This window comes from Labrus mixtus, chromosome 9 (assembly GCF_963584025.1).
Source record: "Labrus mixtus chromosome 9, fLabMix1.1, whole genome shotgun sequence".
Taxonomy (NCBI): Eukaryota; Metazoa; Chordata; class Actinopteri; order Labriformes; family Labridae; genus Labrus; species Labrus mixtus.
Window position 1 is genome coordinate 28,452,816 of NC_083620.1, and position 23,182 is coordinate 28,475,997.

Sequence of the window (23,182 nt, forward strand, 5' to 3'; positions counted from 1 at the left end):
CAAAGACCTGTGTGTAAGACTCGTCATTTTTTGAATGTCTCCTGAGTCATGACGTAAAAAAACAACATGGAAGTAGTGGATGGAATCACAGCCGCTTCCTCTCGTTCTGATTCTTGTTATTTGGATATGTGTGACTCACTGGGTGTACAGACAACCTGTGTGATAACATCCTGTTAAACAGTTTGATTGGCTGATTGAATAAATGTGTTCAGAGGCTGCAGGTTGGTTTTCTCACTCTCCTTGGGGGTCTGTAGTGTTTCCAGCAGGAGGGAATCGTCCTGTAAGCAGACAACAACACGAGATGTGAAGTCTTGGACAGAGAGGCATTGTAGCTGCTCTTGCTCTAATAGAGACACAGTGTGCAGCTGGTTTCCTAAAGCCTGCAGCAACAACCTGAATGCAGAAGAGTCCGGTAAAGAAGACCTTCCTCGCTCCAAGCCTCCGCCTCCATTTATCCTGTATTACTTTTCTTTTTTCTTCTCTTATTTTGAGGTTGTTGTTTTTTTTGTCTCTTTACCTCCTGCTCTCTATCTTCTCCTCATCCCGATCTCTTCTCTGCATTTCTTCGTCCCCAGCTGTGTCCTTTCTGCCTCAGCGCCACGCTTGCTGTGCTAACATTATTTGCAGTACAGCTTGAAACTACAAACACACACACACACACACGTTAAGATACATGTTTATGGTAATGCATAAAACCAGTAGATGCACAGAGCCACACATGCACGCACAAACACATCACTATTGTAGAGAGTTGAGTGGCTGTGTGCGGCTGTCTGTGCGCTCTGATAAGAAGACGTGCAGAGACAAAGTGTGTGTGTGTTTGTTAGATGGGATTGTGATGGTGGTTTGTGCCTTTGAATGGAGCTTTGGCTTAAGTATATATCTGAAATAACATACATGTCATGTGCTGTACGTTTGCCAGTTTTATTCAAATGTGTACATGTGCACCAGTGTGTATTTCTGTGTGTGTGTGTGTGTGTGTGTGTGTGTGTGTGTGTGTGTGTGTGTGTGTGTGTGTGTGTGTGTGTGTGTGTGTGTGTGTGTGTGTGTGTGTGTGTGTGTGTGTGTGTGTGTGTGTGTGTGTGTGTCGGGCTGCAGAGGGATTTAACCAGCGGGTAGAGGAGATAGATGGCCGCCCGGTGATAGAGGCGGTTGCCGGGTGACTGTTGGGGGTGACTTAGCGACCTGCTACCAAATTACTTTCTAGGAAGAAGAGCAGAGCTTAAGATAGCTTCATACTTATCTGTTATAAGTCAGGGGAGGGAGGGAGGGAGGGAGGGAGTGAGGGAGGGGAGGAGGGAGGGAGGGAGGGAGGGAGGGGAGGAGGGAGGGAGGGAGGGAGGGAGTGAGGGAGGGAGAGAGGGAGGGAGAGAGTGAGTGAGTGAGGGAGAGGGAGAGAGTGAGTGAGTGAGGGAGGGGAGGAGGGAGGGAGGGAGGGAGTGTGTGAGGGAGAGGGAGAGAGTGAGTGAGTGAGGGAGAGAGTGAGGGAGGGGAGGAGGGAGGGAGGGAGTGAGGGAGGGGAGGAGGGAGGGAGGGAGGGAGTGAGGGAGGGAGAGAGGGAGAGAGTGAGTGAGTGAGGGAGAGGGAGAGAGTGAGTGAGTGAGGGAGGGGAGGAGGGAGGGAAGGAGGGAGGGAGAGAGGGAGAGAGTGAGTGAGTGAGGGAGGGGAGGAGGGAGGGAGGGAGGGAGGGGAGGAGGGAGGGAGTGAGGGAGGGGAGGAGGGAGGGAGGGAGGGAGGGAGTGAGGGAGGGGAGGAGGGAGGGAGGGAGGGAGGGAGGGAGGGAGAGAGTGAGTGAGTGAGGGAGAGGGAGAGAGTGAGTGAGTGAGGGAGGGGAGGAGGGAGGGAGGGAGGGAGTGTGTGAGGGAGAGGGAGAGAGTGAGTGAGTGAGGGAGAGAGTGAGGGAGGGGAGGAGGGAGGGAGGGAGTGAGGGAGGGGAGGAGGGAGGGAGGGAGGGAGGGAGTGAGGGAGGGAGAGAGGGAGAGAGTGAGTGAGTGAGGGAGAGGGAGAGAGTGAGTGAGTGAGGGAGGGGAGGAGGGAGGGAAGGAGGGAGGGAGAGAGGGAGAGAGTGAGTGAGTGAGGGAGGGGAGGAGGGAGGGAGGGAGGGAGGGAGAGAGGGAGAGAGGGAGAGAGTGAGTGAGTGAGGGAGGGGAGGAGGGAGGGAGGGAGGGAGTGTGTGAGGGAGAGGGAGAGAGTGAGTGAGTGAGGGAGAGAGTGAGGGAGGGAGGGGAGGAGAGGAAGGGAGTGAGGGATGGGAGTGAGGGATGGGAGTGAGGGAATGAGGGAGGGGAGGAAGGGAGGGGAGGAAGGGAGGGGAGAGAGGGAGAGAGGGAGAGAGGGAGCTATGCAATGAGGGATAAAGAGCAAAGGAGAGGAAGTTCTTCTACAAAGTTTACTGCAGAGATTCTGACATTCAAAACAAATACATGATGACCTGTGTGTCAGGGTACCACATTGTTAAACTTAGAGACGGCTTGAGTAACACACACACACACACACACACACACACACACACATACACACACACACACACACACACACACACACACATACACACACACACACACACACACACATACACACACACACACACACACACACACACACACACACACACACACACACACACACACACACAGACACACACACACACACACACACACACACACACACACACACAGACACACAGACACACACATTCAGCAGAACAAACACACACCTTGACATTGACTCTGATAAATGACATGAGCACAAACACACTCCTGAAAAACACACTTCCATTTACACACATACTGTTTTCTCCCTTTCATCATCTGAAGACACACACACACACACACACACACACACACACACACACACACACAGGGACACTGACTGACGCTGACTGATGACAGGTCGTTGGTTGAATGCAGTGAACGGAGGCGCCACTTTACACGTCGTATCCACGGCGATGGGGCGTTGCCCGGGGAAACCAGTTTGCGGCTGAAACTGAGATTGAGTTTCCCCCTTCAGCGGGATGACAGATAACAAGACCTCGGCAATCAAACCCGGGACAGGACCGAACACGCGATCATCCGTCACAGCTGACAGGCGACTGCGAGGTGGACAGGCGGAGGACAGATGATCCCTGCTAGGAGACAAGGACAAAGGAAATGGCACAGGAGATAGGAGAGAGGGAGATAAGGCTGCACTAGGGGAACATTTCCTCGTAAGATATAAAAATAAAACAAAACGCGTCAGGGCTGCAAACTAATACAACCTCACAAACCATCGGATACTGAAGTTAGGACAGTGGCCCTAAACGTTCAAATATCAAGAACCCTGGTGTCAGTTTTAAACATGAGGTGCTTCAGGGTCGAATTAACGTTTGAATAACATTGTGAGGTGGTGAACTACCAGCATGGACTGAAATGAGTCTGTGGTAACAGGTCATTCATTTTTAATCTCAAACTGAAATAAGCCTGGAATATAGCTATTTTTTTCATTTTTCGGATAGCTCTTATTTTGAAATTCTACATCAGATTGTCCTGATATTTGGCTGAATCTCATTATGAGGCGGTGAACCACCAGTCTGAACTGAAATAAGTCTGTGGTAACAGTTCATTTATTTTTAATCTCAAACTGAAATAACCTTGAATATAGCACTTTTTTCATATTTCAGAGAGCTTTTATTTTGAAATGCTACATCAGATTGTCTTGATATTTGGTAAATAATATTGTGAAGTGGTCAATTGGTAGAAATGCAAAGTCTGGTTTGACCTTCAAAATAAAGCCTGTTGAGAAATGTTTAACATGTTCATGAGTTTTGGAGGAGCAACATTTTTTAGGGTTAAAGGTCGTGGAGTGGGGTAAGTGGGTTAGTGGGTTAGTGGGTTAGTTCGGGCCAAAAATGTGGTTTCACACGGGACTCAAACAACAGTCTTGTGTAGAGATGTAACGGTATACCTCTCGAGGCAGTTAAAGATCTCCTACTCGACTATAAAGGCATAAAAAGCCCCAAAATAAATGAATTTAAAAACAAAATCTGTACACGTAAACAATGATGCAAATGGGTAAAAATCAAAAATAAATCCTGATTGTATAAATTGTTTTAAAGCATAGGATGCTATCCTCCTTTCACTTCACTTTCTTGAGGTATCACAGCTCAGAAGGTTTTGCAATGTATGATGCACCGCCAGTCTTTCCCACACAGACGGGACCTGAGCGGCCAGTTGTTCTGACGATTTAGCATTTTTATTTATAATCCATATTAGATTGCTGTCCGCTATCTATAAACATGTGGATGGTTATCTCTCTTTCTCTCTTCCTCGAGTCCCAGGTAGAGTCTCCACACCTGAGAGGGAGAGCGAGAGAGATGTAAGAAAACATTAACGGGAGAGAGAGAGCTCCTGCCTCTTCAGAGGAGGCTAACACATTTACATTTACTAATCTAGCAGTCGCTCTTTCCTAAAATAATAAATTGTAAGGACTTGAATGTCCTCGTCAATAAAACTCACAACGGGCTCCCTCTTTAATTACACAGATGTATTGATTTAATAGTCACAATGCAGTATGTGTGTTCATGTGTGAGTCCATATGTTCCCTCCAGAGGTCTGCATATGTGCACGTGTGTGTGTGTGTGTGTGTGTGTGTGTGTGTGTGTGTGTGTGTGTGTGTGTGTGTGTGTGTGTGTGTGTGTGTGTGTGTGTGTGTGTGTGTGTGTGTGTGTGTGTGTGTGTGTGCGTGTGTGTAAATCAGGCAATTATGAGCCGATCATGTTTCCCAGCAGGGTGTGCTGATTAAAGCTGCTGACTGAAAAAAAAAAATATTCTCTTCGACATCCAGTCAATAGAACTTCCTGGAAACCTGATCTGATCAGGAAGCAGCCCGCTGTGGGTTTAAAGATCTCGCAGGCCGCCCCGATGTCTGAGAGCGTCACAGATCCTCAGCAGAACCTCTGTGGTCGCTTCTCATTTAAAACAGATTGAGAGCTTCAGTTAGCAAATATCAAGGGTCAAGAGAAATGTTTTCCTTTTGTTTGCACATTTCCTGTATGCTCATGATCTTTGCAACACTTATGACATCTTTATAGTTTTGCTGTCGATGACTATATATGGTTATATTTTTTATGGATACATAGAGGTCAAGGACATCAGGTTTTTTTGCATCCATACATCCTATTTTACTCACTATTTTCATTTAGTTAGTTTATCTTGTTGTCCAATAAATGACCCGCCCCAGGTGTCATATAGTTTGGATTAGTAGTGTTAGCTGGTGCTAGCCTCCTGGCTAACGTTTTCCTACAAATAAGCAAAAACTTCCATGTGCTCCCCATGTGGCTGGGCCCTAGAAACCTTTAACGCCCCTCATGGGCGACCTTGGTTGGTTTTCTTTGGATAACAACACTGGTATTGTGATGTCTTTTCATGTTGACAAATCTGGAAGTGGTGAAATGATGTAAATTATTGGATTGTTTTTATGACTTCCTGGTACACAGAAGTATAACGTTATAAAATCAAGTGTTTGTCCTGGAAAAATGGCCGCCCACTTTGGTGAATTACAAAAAATAAGAAACAAGAAATCAAGCACTCACACAAGAGGCTGGAACAAAACAAACACCATTTAATCAGCATTCTTTGTTTTTTATCAGTGCTGCACACATGCATGGCAGCAAAGACTGAATAAAAGACACACATCACACACACACACACACACACACACACACACACACACAGCGGTGCATTCAGGGATACGCATCAGGAGATTAGTTGTTGCCTGGAGTCCTCCCACATACTGAACGTCTCCTTACATCAGTGCACACAGTGTGAGTGAATGCACAGCTCATCACTGTAATCTCTGTAACCTGGACTCCGACATCCCAGCGTCTCTGCAGTGGGTCTGATAGCGTGAACCTCCGTCCCTCTGTGTGTGCACGTGGGCGTGTGTTCGTCATGCATGTGTGTGTGTGTGTGTGTGTGTGTGTGTGTGTGTGTTAGTCACTTTGATGTAGGCATGTTGAAGCTGCAGACAAAGAAAGACGGATAGAAAGTCAAGGAGCAGGACAGAGGAGGGAAAGTGTTCAGATGTGTCAGTGACTGTAAGAGGATGTAACTGAGAGAAAACAACACTGGAACTTTGAAAACTTCACTTCAAGCATAATACATTATTCTTAAAGGGATACTTCATCCATTGAAACATGAATCTGTACTGACATTGGGTCATTTATGTAGTAGAAATGAGAAATACATTTTGAAGTTGGTGCCTTCTTGACCGAGAAAAGGCAGAAAGTGTCTTTTTGGCTCATGTGGATGAAAGACACCAACTCCCAGAATGCACAGCACCGCATCAGCCTCAACTGCTCGTCGGTATATTGCGGCTCATAGAGATGGCCCCGAACATCCGATTAGAGCACAAAATCCCCTTCATCCATATCAGTTTGAAGTTGAAACATACTTTTATCATACTTTAGTTCTTATCAACTTTCTCCACAGAGCCTGTTAGCATAGCTACCAAGCAAGATGACGGGCGTTAAGTTTTGATTCTGGGAGTGAGGTCGTGTAATAGGTCTCTTCCGCCCCCCCATGGGCAGGTTGAAAACATGAGGAACTAGCGATGTAGTTTCACCCCCTCTAACCAAAGCAGTACTCTTTGCTCCGTGTCTGCTGGGGTAAAAACAATCTCACATATAAAACGTTCACCTGTAAATAAAGAAATCTGCACTCCAAACAAACACAGTGAGAGGCAGGTTGTTTTTGGATGTGGAGGCTGTAGCCCCCTGAAGCCCGCCCAAAGACCCTCCACTCAGACAAAACACTCACCCTCCTCTTCCCTCCATCGCGCCGCAGCCCGTCAGGGGTTAGGGTGCAGCGAGCGCAGAGTATGTATGAATTGGGGGTAAAAAGTAACGGAGCAGTGTCGGCCATAAAGCGGACGTTGTCAACAGACTGTTGTCATGGAGACAGGACGGACGTGCAGCGCTTTTCTTCTCAGCGCAAAAAACGCTTCATGCAAACACTCCCGAGCGCACAGCCAACATTTAAACACCAGTTGGACACGGGGCCTAAGGGTGTTCAGTTTTTAGTTGCTGATAATAATCCTGCAGAAAGAGGATAATCTAAGATTATCGAAGCAGTGACACAGCTGAAGCATAAAAGTCAAAAAATATTTCACTGAAGCTAAGACTTCAGAGGAAGTAGATCCTTGGTTCAGTCTGTCTATCTGCATGTAATGACTTATAATGCTCATATGAACCATTTCATGATACACTGTCATTATAATTAAATAGCCTTGACATCTTAAAAAAAGAAAACTTCCACAAACCTCGTAGTTCTCATTAGCGTTTTGCCGACTCCCCCCGTCATAAAACCTTAAATGGTCGTCATGCTGTTGGTCATAAAAACGCTGGAACAGTCGACTGTGTGCTCGTGCTGCATCGTGCTCTTCACATCATCAGCAGCTCATTAAACGGTTTGTCTTTTAAACGAGGGAACGACAAAGCTTAAAATGTGAAGCTGCAAGGATTGGAAACAGAAGGGAGAGGGGGGAAACAAAGTGAGCGGAAGAACAACACTCCTCAGGGGAAAAATGTTTGTGTCTCTGTCTTCTTTAAAAAAAAAAAAAAATGTAACTTTTGTCTTTTTTAGGGTTCAGCATTTCTGGAAGTAGAGATACATTGCAGATTATAAAGTGTGCTGAGATTCAGAGTGCGATAATAACATAAAAGTGCAGCTTTTTTTGCTTTGTGTCGCGGCGGCTGAACCATCCGTCAGGGAGCGTTATTACCGCTGAACTTTAGAAGAGAAATGAAAACGCCATCCACAGCATGCGTCTCCCTCGCTCTCTCTAGTGTGTAACCTGAACCCGGCACCACCACACACACTTCCTTTGTCGGCAGCAGTCGATGCCAGCTGAGTCGCAGCAGGCCTTACTGTACCCGTTCACTCTTAAAACTCATATTTATTGCATGTCGGTCGACTCCTCTGTAATTACTGCTGACACCTGACATCAGAAAGGGATTTTTTGTTGAAGTCACTCCTGAGATTGAAATTATTTCTTTTTGATTTTCTGAATAGAACAATAAGGCCTAGACGGTTTTGTCGGCAGGTTTCTATTTTCCTTTTGGTCCACTTCAGGGTTTCACTCATTGCACTCCAATGTTTTCTTTTCCCTGCAGAGATTCAGCCGATCACAAACTCAGAGTGTAGTTTCCTTTTAAAAACATATTGTCATAATCTCGCAGAATCAAACTTCATGAACAAGAGTCGAAGAATGAGCCTCTGGTGTTCATCAAAGTTTTTACCCGGAACTAAAAGATCTGCAGAGAACTCCATCTTTTCTGAACAGACACACATGATTCAAAATAAAAACATAAAGGGGCTCTGGGGCTCAAGGCCTGTTTTCATGGCCATGAGGTGACACGACCAAAACAGAGACATTAGCTGAAATCACAACCTCTGTTTGCTACCTTAACATTTTTATTTTCATATTGCAGCAACTCTTCATGCAGGATTAACATCTCAAAATAAAGAAATCTGACAAAACAACAAATGTCATCAAATGTCCGGACGGTGATCATTCACGGGCTTCAAACTTGTCTTAAAGCAACGTTTCATGAAAGTGTTCACATGGAAACCGTATAACACACAACTCACACAAAACAGAGTAGGCATTGTTCCACACGCAAACACATTTTATCTATTTGACAGTCGTTTGTGACATTACCCGACACATTTTATCCTGAAATCACAATAAAGAAAAAGTAAGACTAAGCCAAATGTAATACTTTTTAAGGCCTTCATTTTAGAATATGAAATCTTGTGTTTTTTAAGGGGTGATCCCAGCTGCCATTGGGCGAGAGGCGGGGCTACACCCTGCACTGTTCGCCCGTTAATCACAGGGCGTGTTGATGATTCTGATAGAGAAAAAGTCAAACAGCTAGAACTTACAACAAACTCAGTGAAATAGATTTAAGAATACATTTAATGCAGTTTTAACAATAAACCATTTAAAAAAACAAGCAATCATTTCTCATTATCATAATTCCACTCCTTTATACGTTGGTTTATGTAAATCCCATGCTAATCTTCCCATCACCTCCTTCCCTCCTACAAGGGTTTAAATCCCCGACCGTTAGCTCCTATATACCCTCCACACCATCCACTGTAGCTCACTATGGAGTCAGACTGAAGCTAATATTTTTTTCATGTAGCTCAGAGCCATGCTATAGCTATGCTAATCTCTTAGTATGAAGTATTAGCCCATGCTAAAGGCTAATCCCTTTGTATGTAGCATCAGGCTATACCAATGCTAAGCCGCTGTTGTGCAGCCGTGCTAATGCTAATCCAGCCGTCAGTTGGAGGAGCGCTGACCAGCAGGGAGACGAGGAGTCACAGTGAGACGCACGTCTTCACCTGTGAGCCTGTTTCTCTCACCTCATCCCTTTGTTTCTCTCAGATATATTTCTCTATGTCTACATTCATGCTAATCTCTTTCCTAATCCACCGTCTTTCTAAGAACGTCACACATGAATGAAGACGCTTCACCTGACATAAACTCACAGCTGCTTTAAATCTCTGCTCTTTTTAAGAATATGAAAAGTGTTGGTGCAAACGTTGTACTCTGTTGCATGTGGCGAGGGCTTCCTCCACTTTTCACTAAACCAGGTTTAGTTGGTAACAGGCGGATTGTTCTGATGGTCCAATGCTGTGCACTCTTTTCATTGCATAGTTTAACAGTTGACCAGAACAAGCCCTGTTCAGACAGCTGTTTCAAGCCGCAATATGTACACCCCTGTGGCGCTTCACCTTCAATCTGAATGTTGTGGAAGAAATAATGGGGGAAAATAGCGATCGATCCTGCCTCTGTACCATCTTGGGAGGTAGTAACAGAGGTGAGTTGTTTTCAGCGGAGCCAGCAAAGGAGCGCAGCGCAGTGTGTGTGTGTGCATGTCTGACTGTGTGTGTATGTGGAGCTCCCGCTGTGCCATGCTCTCTCTCTTCTGCTTCTGAAACACAGAAACGCAATGTTCATTCACAGACTGGACAGCGATAGTACGCCTTTGCAGAATTGAATATATGAAAGCACAAAGAGGTGATGATTGCTGAGCTCAGTTAGGTGAAAAAAAGCAGACTGAGAAGGGCAACAGGCTTTTTTTTTTAGATGACACTTTTTGATTTAAATATATATTTCTGGGCTTTTAAGGCTTTACTTTAAAGCAGAGAGAGAGAGAGAGAGAGAGGGGAGAGAGAGAGAGGGAGAGAGAGAGGGAGAGAGACAGAGAGAGAGAGAGAGGGAGAGAGAGAGAGAGGGAGAGAGAGAGAGGGAGAGATAGGGGAATGACTTGCAGAAAAGGAGCTACTGGTCGGGACATGGGCTGCCCTCTTGGAGGTCAATAACCTTTGTACATGGGGCACCACCTGACCGCTGGTCCATCCTTCTAGGACATTTTCTAACAACCTGTTCTGTATACTCTTCCACTTCCTGTTGTTTTTAAACCCCCCACACTCTATAGTGTCTGAACAAGACACAGCTTGCCGCAGTGAAACCATCCTCGCTGTCTTGTTGTGATTAACGTTCTTTTCTGCATATTTTTCATGAAAAAAACTGTTGTTTTTCTGCGATCGTCCATCATGTCGGCTTTAAAAGTCATTTAGATGGAGCTATCTAATTCAGTTCCACCTTATCACAGCTTTCTTTTATTTTTGTTTCTGTTTGAGCGCTGTGTTTATTACCACTCGCCTGTTTTTATTCATCATTTATCTCTGCTGCACAAATTGTGTTTCTGCTCTGTTCCTTTGTTGTGGCTGCATTTTATCACCTTGTTTAATTACCTTACTTGCATCTTTTACGGCTGCAAAAACAAAAAAAATAACTAAAGTAAACACAAGTGCATCCCTCAGGCCTGGAGCCGATGTGAGCTAATAAATTAACAGAATGGAATTTCTTCAAGAAATGGTATTAAAGAAGAGAATAAAATATTTTCCAATGCATGGAGATGTAAGTATTTCTCTGAAATGGGAGCAGTCACCTACTCAACACCCACACTATTCCGACATCAAACTTAGAGAAATATATTCTACCTTAAGGCACCTTGTTGGCACGATGTTTTATATCAGCAGTCTGTTCTCCTGTGAAGAAATATTCCTATTTTTTTTTGTTTTGGGTGTACCCGCTTTCCCTCAGCCGTCCTCGTCAGCTTCACTTAGTAGATTCTTGCATTTCCCAGAATGCCGTAGGAGAAACCCAAGAGAGCAAACATGAACAATCAGCTGCGGGGTGCAGTGTGTGGGTGGACAGCGTGATGAGGAACTGTAAGAAAATTCAGGGGAGTTTATTCAAGCCGAGAAAATGGAGAGTCGTGCCACTCACTCAGAAACAGTCGTTTCATCTGTCGAGGCTACAGAACTCTGCAGAGCATCTTTTTTCTGACGGATCGTTCCCGGTATGATGTTTGGATTTTAGAGAACATGTCAGAGGCTCCTGACTAAATTTACTTCTTCTGAAGAACTGACAATTACAACCACTTTAGAGTAACTATTCATTTTGATTTCTCGCTTTTCCTAATGAAAACCTCATTTGACATTTGTAGGATTTCACATGAAATGACGATAAAGGAGAGTTTCACTTGTCGATAAAGGAGAGTTTCACCTGTTGATAAAGGAGAGTTTCCCCTGTTGATAAAGGAGAGTTTCACCTGTTGATAAAGGAGAGTTTCACTTGTCGATGAAGGAGAGTTTCACCTGTTGATAAAGGAGAGTTTCACCTGTTGATAAAGGAGAGTTTCCCCTGTTGATAAAGGAGAGTTTCACCTGTTGATAAAGGAGAGTTTCCCCTGTTGATAAAGGAGAGTTTCACCTGTTGATAAAGGAGAGTTTCCCCTGTTGATAAAGGAGAGTTTCACCTGTTGATAAAGGAGAGTTTCCCCTGTTGATAAAGGAGAGTTTCACTGGTTGACAAAGGAGAGTTTCACTTGTCGATAAAGGAGAGTTTCACCTGTTGATAAAGGAGAGTTTCACCTGTTGATAAAGGAGAGTTTCCCCTGTCGATAAAGGAGAGTTTCACTTGTCGATAAAGGAGAGTTTCACCTGTTGATAAAGGAGAGTTTCCCCTGTTGATAAAGGAGAGTTTCACCTGTTGATAAAGGAGAGTTTCCCCTGTTGATAAAGGAGTTTCACTGGTTGACAAAGGAGAGTTTCACTTGTCGATGAAGGAGAGTTTCACCTGTTGATAAAGGAGAGTTTCACCTGTTGATAAAGGAGAGTTTCCCCTGTTGATAAAGGAGAGTTTCACCTGTTGATGAAGGAGAGTTTCACCTGTTGATGAAGGAGAGTTTCACCTGGTGATAAGGAGCTGCAGAATTATCCCGATCACTTCCAGGTGTATTTCAGGGGTTCAGTTTGTTACGCTGCTAGCTTTATTGGAAAACCAATATCCATGAAGCACTTCTTAATTCAGAGCACCGGATGGCAGTATATTTGAGGTAGGGACGCTACAGAACACAAGGATTGATGCAAAAATATGCAGAAAATCAAACCTGTTCCGAAAGAAATAATGACGAACAAAAGTTTTGGAGTCAGTGTGCAAAGGCCTTTGGTGTCTCCTTTATCTCCTGGCCCAATCAGGCAGGTGAGGAGTGTGAGTGTGGAAAAGAAAAAAAAGAAAACAACTGTCCACAGCAGCTCCTATCCACAGCTTCAAACAACCATGAACCCTGGGGGACGCCACGCATGTTGAGTTACTTCAAAAGTGTTCAAATCGAATCTAACACTGTGATTGAATCCATCTTGATCATGTAATTCACCGTACAGTGCAATGTTCAGCTCTGTTTGGAAGACAAGAGGCTCCAGCTGCAGCTGCAGTAACATGTAAACTGTCAATGCAATGAAACTCCTGTGTAGCTGCTGATACCTGAACTACATCCTGGTTTGGGTTTTTCTTCAGGAGAATGAAAACACACTGCTTTTAACTGTTGTTTATTTGCCAATTTACAAATTCCATGGTGCCCTAAATTTGAGGGGAATTCCATTAAAACTCGTCCATACTAACTGCCTAAACCCTAAGAGGATGTTTTCATCTCGTTTTGTGTCCGACAATCAAAAACCAAAAAGATTTTAATCTCAGCACCTCACTGTAAAACAATGCAAACCATCAAATCCTCAATTGTATGATGATCACATCAATCAAATAATAATTTCAGCTCGTCAACACTCAAACCCAGTGAGTCAGAATCAATTAATTAGAACATTGATTATGTTTTGTTTGCGGTGGGATAAAGATGAATTTAAAACCGGTCTCTGTTACACGTCGGCTAAACGTAAACGTAGATTTAGGCAGGTTTTTAAAGTGAGATTAGGATTTTATCTCAGAAAATAAATCCTGCTTTTCCTTCAGAGGGAGGCAACTTCTTGTTTCATTCCTTTGTTGGATTATGGAGATGTGCTGAATGGCCAAATGTTAACGCTCATAGGACACCATGTATCAGTCCGTTGAGATTTGTGACTGGTTGTAGACGTTTCACTCATCACTGTGACCTGTACACTAAATCTGATTGGCCATCCTTGAAGGTGCGCAGGTTTAAACAGCGGCTGAGTCTTTATAAAGCTCTTCTTGGTTAACATCCTGAGTATTTATGTTCAGATCTCCAAAGAACCAGAAGCCACTACATCTTCTGTACCTGTGATGTTTTTAACTGTCTATTCTTAATGTCTGCACTGAGCTCGGGAAAAGAGCATTCAGTTATGATGCCCCCCTCTTGAACTTTATTCAAAATGACTTGAAACTGGCAGATCTCATTTCGCTTGAAGTCTTTGGCTCGATCTTAAAATATCAAAAAAGGCGACACCATTGGACAGTGCCTGATGTGTTTTTGAGGTGTAATCTGGGATCACAACTTCTGCAGTTCATATGCAAACCTGTTTGCATATTTCAGTTTTGAAAGTTATTGTTTGTGAACTGTTTCTTAATCTACTGATGTTTATTATGACGTGTTGCTTCTGACCCTCTAGGCCAGGTCACCCCTGAGGAAAGAGATCTTGACCTCAATGGGTTAATTACCTGCATAAATAAAGGAGACATTTGCAATCAGTTTGATATGGAAGTATTTAATTTTGTGCAGAATGGAAACCATAAACAATTAAAAGTTTGTTTGGGTTCATCATCAACTTTTTTGATTCTTATCGACAAAACATTTTAATCCCACTAACTGCAAAAGCAGCAGCTCTGGGTTTTCTGTCCCACTGTGGAGCTGATAAAAGAGGTTAAGGAACCACTGGAGGGAGGGCGAGAGAGGGGGAGAGGGGAGGGGAGGGCAGTGACAGGACGGACAGAAGACAGAGGGAAGCTTTAGGAATACTAATGAATGAATGATGCAATGTGTTGACATTTCTTTCTCTCTTTCTTTCTCCTTTCCTCCCCCCCCCTCCCCTCCCCCTCTATTTCTGCAGGTAGGAGGGTGTCCTTGTTAGCTTGTCATCCTGTTGTAACCCTGAAGGCCGAGGGTGATGTGACTGGAATATAAATTCTCTATAAAAGGACTGACTCTCTACCCAAAGACTCCCTGAACTCCCCAAGACGCTCAGGTAGGTCCTGTAATCACATTATGAACGCTCTTATTCCCGATGTGGTGTGATTATGAGTGTGGAATAATTACCAGCAGAGCAGGAAACAAACTGACAAAGATTCATGTTTGATTGAAGGCTGGTAGAGTTTGTCGTATTCGCTTGTAAATGGCTGTTAACTTACTCTGTATGACCTTCAGGTGGAAATGTGTTGGTGAGGAACTGAAGGGAGTGGATTAACTCATTATGGTTTTATGAACGATGTGGTGAAATATGAGTGCATTGTTCAAGCTGTACCTGTTGGTTAAAGTAAAGGAAGAGATGTTTGAAGGATATTTTGGGAAAGCTTTTGAGTTGATGAGGTTTGAAACACAGAAAAGGAAACATGGGTGTAAAGAGGATTTGGGGATTTCAGCTCGGCCCACGTCGATCTTTACATTGAGTCTACTTCCTGTGGTACATTGTAGTAATCTGTTTGTGAAGATATGATCGTGTTGATATTTGAAGTGCTGTTTTTGTGAGTGAAGAACAACCAAATGTTTTTTTCAATTTGTGCTACTCACACTGCCGTTTCAAGCAGCCATATTTACGCCCCTGTGACATTTCACCTTCAATCTGAATGTCGCTGAGGTGTAAAAGGGGAGATGAAGTGATCCCCCCTCTGTACCGTCTCCAGAGGAAGTAACAGCGGTGTTACAGTGGGGAGATGGGATCAGTGTAACCAGCAAGGGAGCACAGCGCTGTGTGTGTGTGTGTGTGTGTGTGTGTGTGTGTGTGTGTGTGTGTGTGTGTGTGTGTGTGTGTGTGTGTGTGTGTGTGTGTGTGTGTGTGTGTGTGTGTGTGTGTGTGTGTGTGTGTGTGTGTGTGCATGTCTGACTGTGTGCATGTGGAGCTCCCGCTGTGCCGTGCTTCTGCTACCATAAAACACCAAGTCAATTCACAGACTGGAACGCCAATATAAGCACCAAAATAGAACGCAAATTGATGCGCCATGCTTCGGGCATCCAGCAAAAATAAAAGCCTTGCGTATCTGTTGCAGAGGGCTCACACATTGAGGAAAGTAAAAACCTATCAGCTTCTGTAACCGAGCAGAGAAGGATCGAACATGCATCTGGTGGAAGTTAGGGGTAAGAATGGAAGGTTGAAAGGGTTTCATAATGTAACTTGTTAACATTAATTTATAGCTCTGTTAACTAATAGTTCAGCCGTCATCTTGACAAGATAGCGTCCTGGTATTGTAGGCTGTGAAAGGAAGTTGGTGGGCTCGTTGGCTTGTCATCATGCTGATGGATTCTCCTGTGACTCACTCTGGAAAGTCATCATTAGTGCTTTGAAAATGGAGGGCAAGTCACCAGCTCCATCAACCAATCAGCTCATGGCAAAGTCTGCTGGGAGAGTCAGTTATAAACCGTCAGCTGGTCGAAGTGACTCCAACAAACTCAGAGATTCAACACGAAGATTTGGAGCCGAGAAATGAGTCACGGTTATGAAACTGCTCTGTTCTTTATTCGAACTGTTGAAGAAGTTTTTTATGTAACAAAATAGTTCAATGTTTTTTTTTTAACCAGGCTGTAAACATGTTAATCTCTGCTGTAAAAACAGGCATTTTTGAATGGGTGTGTATGTGACTTCCTGTGCTTCTGCAGCCAGCCTCTAGTGGACACAGTTAACATGTTTTTCTGTCTCTTCTGAGCTACAGCATCGGTTACCCATCTCTTACCTTTCCTGCACCTGGCAGAGCTGGACAATTTCAGCGTTTGCCAACCCCTTTACAACCGTTTGAAGGCTTTCCAAGTTTCTCACTACAGCTCTGCTCACTTTAAACTTGAACTACAAACACATGACAGCGTCTGCAGCTTTTTGAAGATATACTTGACAGAAACAACACTTAAGCAGTCCACCATGCCTTGAAATGGACTGAGGTCAATGCACAACTTTCTGAGAATCATTTTCAGTAGTGCACATGGCTCGATGTCGACTGTTCCCAGAGCAGTATAAGTTATGAGGGACTTTTTCCCCGTCATACCTCACCTGGTGATTCAGCATGAAGCGGTTAAATTAATCAACAACTCGTGGCTTTATCCTCTGTAAACAAATACACCTGCATTTTGACCTTTGACTCACTGTGTGTACTGTTAAGTTCAGCCGTGTGAGCCCCTTTAAAGGATCTGTTTCTGTGTGTGAGCATGTTTGTAGTGTGTCAGTATTTGTCTTCACTCCTGAGGCCTTAAAGGCAGAATGTGCTATTTTTCACACTTAAATGTAATATAAATCAAGTATATCCTCTGAAAATAACTGTGTGAGTCATGACTGTCTACAATGGGTGTAACACCCGAGTCCCACTGTCTGTGATGTTTTCAGAGTTTTCAGAGTCCTATCTTCACTTTGTTTACATCGCCCGGACGGCCGGCTGACTCCTCCCCTCGTGTATAAAAGTTGTTTAATTGAGGGACTAGAGAAAAGAAGAATAACATACTGTACTCACTGCTTAACTGTGTTTCTAGATCACGCTCATTTCAGGTAAATTTACATGCAGTGTGAAGATACGAGCATAATAAAGATCGCTAGCATTAGCATGCTAACACAACAATGCAGCGCGAGTTGTTTTGGTTTCATGCTGGTGCTCAAGGCGACATCTGCTGGATCAAAAAATCGCATATTCTGCCTTTAACAAACACACACACACATGTGTGTGTCATATGTGTGTTCCTTCATGTAACAGAAGCGACAGACTAGCACAGCTAGCGGCACCACCCTGTATTCCTGCTGTGTGTTTGTGTCTCACTGAACACAACTCAGTCAAATGTGCAGCACATTTTGTACACTTCATGAAGATGTGAATTGATGCGATAGTGGACAACATTTGAAACTGATACCTGGAGAGGTCGCTTCTTGTTCTGGGTTTAGATATTGAATTCTTGTCCTAGACGTGACCCTTACTATCTCTCCTTTTTTTATTCTTTTTTTACAAAACTCTTAAGCAGCCCATTTTTATGAACTCAAATGTCCCGGTAAGCCTCCCAGCTGAGTCTTTTACTGGACTTATCCAGAGTGACTCACAATGGTGGCAGCAGCATAAGCTGCAATAAGCTGCAATTCCTGCATCACCCACGGTACAAGTGTCCAGGAAGGCGCGCAGTAAGAGGATTGCAGGGGTCAGAGCCATAAACAAAGTTGGAGAAAATATTCCTGGGTTTGCAAAAGAAGAGATTTTTGTTCTGCACAACAGCATCAAGCCGAGGCATGAAATGAGAGCTAAAAGAGGGGATTAATGGGAGGAAATAAAAAAAGTTCTTTGCAATTTGTTTTTTAAAGCGGCTCCGGAGGTAAAAATGAGCAGAGAATATTCACAAAACTCATTCATGTTAGGGTGATTATGTTTGTCTTCATATGACAGACTGTAATCCTTTTCAGGCCCCTTGTGCATTAGATACTTGTTTTAAGGTTAAGACTGGCACACACTCAAAGATTGTGAAAAATGTGAGAGATGATAAAATAATGATGATAAAATAAGAGTTAACCAACTCAGCACACAACACACTAACAGGCTCAACTATCAAATCTCATATCCTAACATACGACATGAGTGTGAAAAAACATGGCGGATGACAAGCAGGAAGAATTGATGATTGTGTTTTTTTGGATTCTGGAAACAGACTCTGCTCATCACTCATGAGGTCTTTGTTGCTTGAAAACTCAGAATGTCAGATTTGACCTCCACAAAAAGTTGTTTCTGCACTTTTCTTTAGCGTCATTCTAAAATAATAAAAAAGGCAAAATGCTGTGACGTTTACGGGTGGAAGATCATATCAGCTGTTCTGGTTTATCGGCATAAAAAATGCCTCATGAATATAAAGATAGTTTACTATATTGTATCTGCTTATAGCACTTTTGGACAGCCAGTTAAGTCAAGTCATTTTGTTCAATGTAAGTAAGGTCTTGTAAGGCCATCTTAATAGACATGATGCATAAAGAAAAATCTTATAAAGATGGAGTAGAACAACATGGAGTGACAGCCCCTGACTCTTGCTCCTCCTGCTGCCCTGTTTTCTTTCTTTTTTTCAAAATCTTTTTATTAGTTTTCACAGATGATAAGAAAACGTACAGTTGGCATAAGAGTTGACATTGTACTGTGGTCATCTTTTGTAAACTCCATTCCTGCCTTCTCCCGTCCATCCCAGTTAACCCCATACCCACCCACCGAGTCAGGAATCCTATTGCCACTCCGAAGGGAGCCTGTTTTCACAGTAGTCTACCCAGGAGTCTCATTCACACTCATGCATACTAGGACAAGGAGCAAGAAGTATTTAGTGATCGAAAACAATCAATCATTGAATCCGGAGGGCGGCTAGGGAATTGGGGGAATAATCTGCAAACGGGTAAAAAACACCTTCAATATAAAGGTTGTTAAGAGTCTGGAGACCTCTGTTTGACCAGGTCTGGAAATCTGGATCTGATCAAGAAGGAAGGAAAAGGTGATTGCGATAGACTGGCGTTAGTTGTGATTTCTTGTATCACCAAAAATCACAAATATTTCTTCCAAAATCATAGGCCAACCTCGCCAAAAACCTCTCACAACTCAACTACGGAGCCCTGACTCACAGAGCCCTCAACACAGCCCAGGACCCCTCTCACCCACTCTTTATTTTCTACCATCTGGTCGGAGATACAGAACCCTGACCTGGAAGAGGGCAAGCTTCAAAAAGCAGATTGAAGCCCAAAACAAGCTTCCACGCTGACTGGCCCCTTCTTTGCTATGTGTTTTCTACCTGCTTTTATATGTTTTCTTCATGTGTACCAACCGTGCAAAGCTGTGAGAACAAATTCCCCCCTTGGGGACAATAAAGTATGTATTGGTATTGTACCTGGGTAGAAAAGACATAGAGGCTCCTTATGGCCTCTAAACTCAGGATTAATATTCAGTGTTCAGATTCCTTTGAGGTTGTTTTTGTTATACCTCCCATTAAAATATTGCCCTGACTGATTTAAATCCCTTGTTGGTTTCTCTCTTTGTCTTGCTCACAGAGCCTATGCCGTGGCAAGGTGATAATAAAAGTAAAATACAGTGAAGGGGCACTCAGAGTGCACACATTAAGAAAGGTTTTCTAGTCTCCACCAGTGATAATCAGCTGAGGAGAGTGGTTGTATTTCCTCTGCTGCTCTGGAGCTTCAGAGAGCTGTGAGACTTAATCATGCAGAGTGGCTCTAATGAAAGATGCTAACGAGTTTCTTTATGAGAAGAATAGAATCTGTAGTTTCTGGAGGCAAAGCAGCGTCTAAAAATACATCTCTGGCATCCCCGACCTCTGAGGAGAAGTGTGATGCTACATTCTTTGAGAGCTCTCTTTTAATAATGAACGAGGATTAAATCATATATTAACTGAGGTGGATCCCAGAGGGAGTGCTGCTCCTGACTCCTGTCCCCTCTCAGTGTGTCAGTCTATCCTCCTGTGTCAATGCTCCTCCTGCTCCTCGTCCTCCTTCCTCCTGCTCCTCCATGAGGTGTTTAATATGCAGGAACAGAGAGGAGGACTCTCAGCCTGTGTGTGAACTGATGATCATGATTACACATCAGGATGACGAGAGAGAGCCTCTCCTCCCGACAGATCTCTGCTCAACACTCTTGTCTGTCTCTCTTTTATCCTCTCCACCCTGTGCAAACACACGTACAGATCGTGCTTCCATGTAAAATATTCAGACACACACACACACAGTCACACACTGGCCCTGAAAATTGAGTGTGCCATTTCTTCTCAGAATAGACCAGGCTGGGTGCAGCACCCACAGGGAGCTAGTTAACTATGTGTGTGTGAGTGTGTGTGTGTTCTCACTGTAATCTCCATCTGATTAGTGCAGAACATAGAATATGAAGGGGAAGTGGTCCTCTCCCGGCCAATCAGTGAGCACAGTGTGTGTGAAGAAAGGCGATAGCGTCCTCTCAGAGAATCAGTCTTTTTTTTTTTTTTTTTTTTAGATCCTTTGTAATTTTCTACATCAGTTGGTTCTTCCATTCATCCCCCCTGTGCTCTTACTCTTCTCTTTCCTGTGATACTGATTCACTGTGAATGTTACACACTGCAGACCTCTTTGTATTAATACAGTACTGATCACATTTCACACTTACATTCATCCTCATCGTCGCTAGTAAGTGGTCACCTGTGTGCAGAGGCTGCTGCTTGGGGCCTCAGACCAGTAGGGGGCAGTGACCCAAAATGTACTGAATTTGCAACAACAGTAGGAAACCTCCCTAAGGGGCCCCCCATGTGACAGCACTCACTCTCCTTGCATTATTGCTGTGAAAACCAAAGTTTGTCAATGAAAGTCGACAAATAAAAACAGAGGAGGAATTATCCATCTAAGAGAGAAAAAAGGAACGGGAAAAAAAGAGGAAGAGGGGTAATCGTCGGGACACTGGTAGACATGATGGTGATGAACGCTGGTTGGAGGGCCCCCAATTAGTTTTTGCCGCTGCCTGTGTGTGTCAAACCACAAACAAATCCAAACTAGACAATGAGCGATACTTACGACTATGTCATGCAGTTTACTGTGACTCCAGTACAAAAAAAAGATCAAAAGGTTTCTGATTAAATGTAAAAGGAACGTCTGAACAGTGATTGAAGGTGTTCTGCAAGCTTTCTTTCTGCATCCCTCGAGAACAAACTATGTTCCTACTCCAATTTCAAACTGAAACATGCAGCGCTGGAGAGCTCACAATACAATCGGATCGTTCCTGCACCAGGAGACCTGGTGGTATTCCTCTGGGCGTCTCTCGCTCTCTAAGGAGCAAATCAGAATCCACAAACTCTAAAACTGTCTCTCACTGTGATTCAGATTCCTGCATCAGCTTACAATCAGAGTCATTTATCATGTGGACGACGAACATTTCAACCTTTTTTTTTCCCTGTAGTATCTATTTTTATCATATACACAAGAAATGAGAGACCTTTGACTTTCTCTCCATACCTGACTCTCTGGCTGCATTTCTCTCTGTCTGAACTTTAACTCTTCAGACTTTCACATACTACTCTCTAGCTTCCCGCTCCTCTCTGGGAGCTGTTGATGACATGTTGAAAAGCATAAATTCAGCATAATAAACCCTTTGTATTTCTGTAAAACACGTTTTAGTGCATTGTCTATTTCTGTTTTTAAAACCCCAGCAATTACACATAGCCGTGTGGCGCTCACTGTGGGGGTCAAGACCCTCTAAGAAGTCCAGAGATAATTAAAAGGTTAAAAAAGAAAATTGGTTTCTCTCACTTGATCAGCTTCTTTGTTAAATTATCTTGTGTTTACCTTTTGTGGCAAATTTAAAAACATAATTATTCCTTATTTTTTTAAATATAATGTTGGCATTTAGTAGATTCTTTCAATAACACTGTCGGGAGTTTAAGTATTTACATCTGCTCCTTTGACCATGAGCCACAGCCTGACTCTTTTAATCATCCTGGACTTAAGACAAACGAGACATTGGGTAAGACACACTTAACCAGGATGACCAGGATGTTGTAATATATCCATTACAGCTGTGTTACAGCCCCAGACACGCCCATTAAATGTTGCTTTTATTTACTACAAATTGGAGAGTGGAGAATACGAGTTAACCTGACTGCTGTGCCAGAATTCACTTTAACTGTAAACACTGACACCCGCTCTGACATGAGGAGGAGGCGGAGCCGTTTGGTCAGTAAGCGTGTGAGATTACCCGCTCTGCCAGTGTCAGAGCATGACAACCAAATGTGTGTGTTTCAACCAGTTAAATGACGGCGTTGCAAAAATCCACAACGTAGCAGAACATAATACCTGGGCCGGTATTGATACCAGTTCACGGCATACCCCTCTTCTGACACCATCTTGTTTGTCCTTCTACCATTTTTATCATCTTCCCGTTTGTACAACCATCCTGTGCCACTTGTCCATCTCTTTTCATTTCCTTTGAATCGTTTTTTGAATTAATTTAGCACTCTATTCATCACTGTCTCATCCTTCTTAAAACTTTAATTGGACTTCTGTTAGACTGCTTCCATCGTTCTTCTTTTATTTCCAAACATCACGTTCTCCTTTCTCATTAGATAATAATATTAATATCAGTGGATTGTTCCAACATCAAAGAGTCTGTGATGAATATTAATTATGAAACAATTACTGCTCGGAGCGATAGAAGAGTCTCCTTCTCTCTCACACACACACACACACACACACTTACATAGAGCCAGCTTCCTGAGCTTTTTGTTTGTTTGCATACAGAAGTGGGACAAAGCCATTGTTGTGAAGGTCATAATCACGTCTTAAGTCATGGATAATGCCATTGTTAGAGTGGATTTAGCACATTATAACATAATGTAAACTCTCTGAGCTCAGGGAGGATATGAAAATGTTTAGACACTCCCTCCTGTCCACTATACTCTGCCAATGAAAGGCGTCTGATCCAACCTTCACAACAGGGTCCTAAGACGCTAACTAGACTTCCAAACTCCATGTGATCTGCAGAGTCCCTCTGCACCTTTAAGAAAAAGCTAAAGACCCAGCTCTTTCATGAATACCTACTAACTTAATGATGATGGTCTCCATATTATTGATGATGATGATGGTAATGACGATGGTTTTTGTTTGATAAAGACGACTTATAAGATGGTTTCTATACTGATTAGAGC

At 43.5% G+C, this 23,182-nt stretch overlaps 1 protein-coding gene across 4 annotated transcripts in view; it reads left to right on the plus strand.

Annotated features, from left to right (window-relative positions):
* The window catches only part of si:cabz01090165.1 (uncharacterized protein LOC100333421 homolog), a 311,965-nt gene that overhangs the window by 121,449 nt on the left and 167,334 nt on the right, over positions 1 to 23,182 (plus strand). For 3 of the 4 annotated variants that reach the window (XM_061047254.1, XM_061047255.1, XM_061047257.1), the window contains exon 4: positions 14,418 to 14,552. The gene's annotated coding sequence lies outside the window, so the exon portion shown is untranslated. The remainder of the gene's footprint in view (positions 1 to 14,417; positions 14,553 to 23,182) is intronic. The other variant, XM_061047256.1, reaches the window with a different exon arrangement.